The sequence below is a fragment of the Talpa europaea genome (genome assembly GCF_964194135.1).
Source record: "Talpa europaea genome assembly, chromosome: 5".
Lineage (NCBI taxonomy): Eukaryota > Metazoa > Chordata > Mammalia > Eulipotyphla > Talpidae > Talpa > Talpa europaea.
In genome coordinates, this window is record NC_140071.1 from 102154271 (window position 1) to 102157721 (window position 3451).

Below are 3451 nucleotides of genomic sequence, written 5' to 3' on the forward strand. Positions count from 1 at the left end.
AAAAGCAATTTAACAACAACAACAACAAAAACCCAAACAAACATTACACTTGAAAAACAGAATGGTGGTTACCTGTGGGGGATGGGGGAGGGTAGGTAGAGGGTATGGTGATTGGACATTGATGGTGGGCATGAGGTGATAGATATAGTTGCTGATGTGAGAAATTGTCTATCTGAAGCACATTTAAGTAAATAAAAAAGAAAAAAACGAACATTGTAGATATGTAATTACTTTTTTGCCATAACAAGAATAGGTACTGATAAGACAAAATGCTTACTGGGTTTTATTTTATGGGAGACAATAGAATTGGAAAAATCAAATACTCATTCTGATGAGAAGTAAAGCATGCTATTTGGGGAAGCTAAAGTGGCTTTGAATTTTTTTTTAGTGAAAAATGTGTTAATTGGGATGGTATTCCATTCATCTTGATTCGAGTTGCTATTAGTGCAGCTTGAATCTGAAGGAGCTCCCTTCTGTGAGTCTTGCTTTTCCTCCTGTAGGCTGGCAGAGGACAGTGGAGCTGTCTAGTATTCCCACTTGTGCCTGGGGAAAGATGGTAGTGATTTTATAGCATCTTGGGCATTTCACACCCATGAAACAGGAATTAGAGCTCTGCAGCAGGTGCTTCTTCTTGTCTTTCCTCTTCTCTTCTGGGCACAGGGGTGAAGGCGATCCCTTGAGAGGGGCATGTTTTTGTGCGGAGGTTGACACCTCTGGAAAGGAGGATTTGAATTTTTAATTTTACTTGCCAGAAAAAAAAAATCTCCCCTTTGAGTACATGTTGAGTAGAGCATTATAGAAAAGTTATAATGTAGAGAAAAAAGTTCCTCCCCAAGTGATACCTATTTCTTTCACTAAGGAATTATCTCCATTGTTCTTAGAGACCCAGGGATTCACCAGTGTCCCAATCTTCATGTCATTTCTATTCCTTTCTAGGTCTTTGCTTATTCTATTGTTACGGGACAGGGAGAGGGGCAGCCCAAACCCTGCAAACCTGTGCAGTTTCTTCAAGTGTCTCTAGACTTCATGCGCCTCCTCCAGGTCTCCTTCTGGCTCCATCCTGCTTCCTTCCTTCCTCAGTCTCCTCTGCAGCCTCTTCTCTTCCTGCTCAGCTCCACCCTCCATTTGGGTGGGGCAGGGAACCTGGAACCTCCCCCTTTCCTGGGGACTACCCTGTTACACTATCAGCTGTTTTCCCTGTTAGTCCTCCCATTTTTGTCCATTTGTTCAGCAGCTTTTCAGTATTTCGTGACATGTTGCAAAAACAAATTAACATACTCTTATTTGCCTTTAACAAGTTATCTTCTAACATATTCTTGATCTGTGTACATATCTTATATATATATATATATATATATTTACATTTACTCATTTGGTAATCATCTTTGATGCAAAAGGAAAGGGCAAAATGCATTCATTTTATAGAAAGATAGAGAAATAAAGCAGTTGTTTAAATTTACTGATAAACGTAATGAATAAGAAAGGTTTCCTTTTACTCTAAGGTCCAAATGAAATTTGCATAATTTATTAAGCTATATCATAGCATAAAATTAATTTGTGTGGTACTGTAGATTCCCTTGAAATAGGCTTTCCCCCATAGGATGACATTTTATTGCTTATTTAATTATCCTATTTTCTGTACCTTAAGAGTTTTAGAGCTATCCAGATGCTAAATATGCCTTTAAAAGAAGTGTTTCATTACGAAATGACACGTGTGACATATTTGCTTATAAGGACACCATACTGCCAAATTCCCAAAGCAGCAACCACAAAGTTTTTGAAGTCATCTGAGCAGCTCATTTGTATTCTCTCAACATGATTCCTTGCTTATGCACTGCTTCATTTTGTTGAGCTAAGGTTACAATTGATTTATCTACTTTGCAGCCTAAGAAAAAGAGTGACACTTTATTTCCTAGAAAAAAGATGATGAATGAGATTTTCAATAATATTTTTTTAAGATTGCAAATTTCTGGCATAAAACCCTAGGACACAGAGCAGTACTTTTTCATGCTTCCAAAGCAACTAAAGACAAGGAGAAAGTGGTTGGTTAGGATGAGCAGTGAGACAGTAATTTGAGAAGCAAGAGTGCTCCCTCCATCTTTCAGAAAGAGGACCAAGGTCAACTCAAAACATCGCTGGCTTTTGAGATTGCACTATTGTCTCTTAACCATCCTGGTTTGGGTCACTTTCGCAATGAGAACAAATGTGCTCAGTGTTATCTTTGAGATTATTCTAGAAAAAAATATTCACTCATTGACACAGGTTAAAGGAACCATTTAATTTTATTTTTGGCTTTTGGAAAGTCAAGTTTGGTTAGGTATTTGTAAGATAACAAGTCACCACAGAGCCCTGGGCTCTTCCCACAGGCTTTGCAGTGTTTGCAGAGACAGAGACTATATCTGACTAATGGTTGCTGCCCCCAGAGCTTTGTAAATAGCAGACTATGCGAGCAAACTTCCTCTGGGTGACCAAAACTGAAAGAGATCTATTTTTGTGTATGCGTGCTTTATTTTTTTCCCCCACCACCATGCCTTATATCCTCTGCCTCTTTTCCTCCAACCTCCCTCTTAACCTCAGAGTCTCAGAATGTTTATTGATGTTCAGCGGTTTTTAAGTGTTTTACGCTATCAACTTGCCTCCTATGTAAATACCAGTATTTATTTTTATCATTCTGACTTATTTTGCTGTACATAATTCTCTCAAATTCCCTCCATTTGTTGAAAATTGCTGCATTCATCTTTTTCCATAGCTAATACTTCATGGTGTGGATATACACATTTTCTGTAACCAATAGTCTGTTGGTGGATGATTAGGCTATTTCATGTCCTGGCTCTTGTGAATAATGCTGCTGTGAGCCTTGTAGGACATATGTGTTTTGGGTCCATGGTTGCAGATTCTTCAAATAGATGCCAATATGTGGAATGGCTGGGTCATGAGTATTTTCATTTTTAGCTTTTTAAGGTAAATCCAGATTGCATTCAGTAATGGTTGAACCAGTTTACATTCCCACCAACAATGTAATAGGGTTCCTTTTTTTAAAAAAATATTTTATTTTATATAATTCTTACATCATTTTTCATTTTTGCACAATGTATGCATTTTCCTTTTGGTTATATTCCCCATACAGCACCCCCCTTTATTTTGACCCTAATCCTTCCTCTCCCAGCTCCCTCCCGCCCCCCCCATGTGTCTCTGGTTTATAGTTGCTTGTTGATTTTGATTTTTACTTTGTATTAATTAGTCTTTTTTCTGGTCCCTTATTTAGGTTTTCTAAATTCCTGCTAAAAGTGAGACCATCCGGTATTTTTCTTTCTGACTTACTTCGCTGAGTATGATCATAGGGTTCCTTTTTTATCTGCATCCTATCTAATAATTGTTGGGGGTCTTCTTAATATGTACCATTCTTACCAGTGTATCTCATTGTGGGTTTAATATGTCTCTCTCGTATTAG

General features: G+C 37.9%; 1 pseudogene across 1 annotated transcript; it reads right to left on the minus strand.

Annotated features, from left to right (window-relative positions):
- Positions 1–441: 441 nt before the first annotated feature.
- On the minus strand, positions 442–689 carry LOC311171338 (small ribosomal subunit protein eS27-like; annotated as a pseudogene). Its single transcript has one exon. The product of its transcript is annotated as a small ribosomal subunit protein eS27-like (transcript).
- Between the last annotated feature and the right edge of the window lie 2762 nt (positions 690–3451).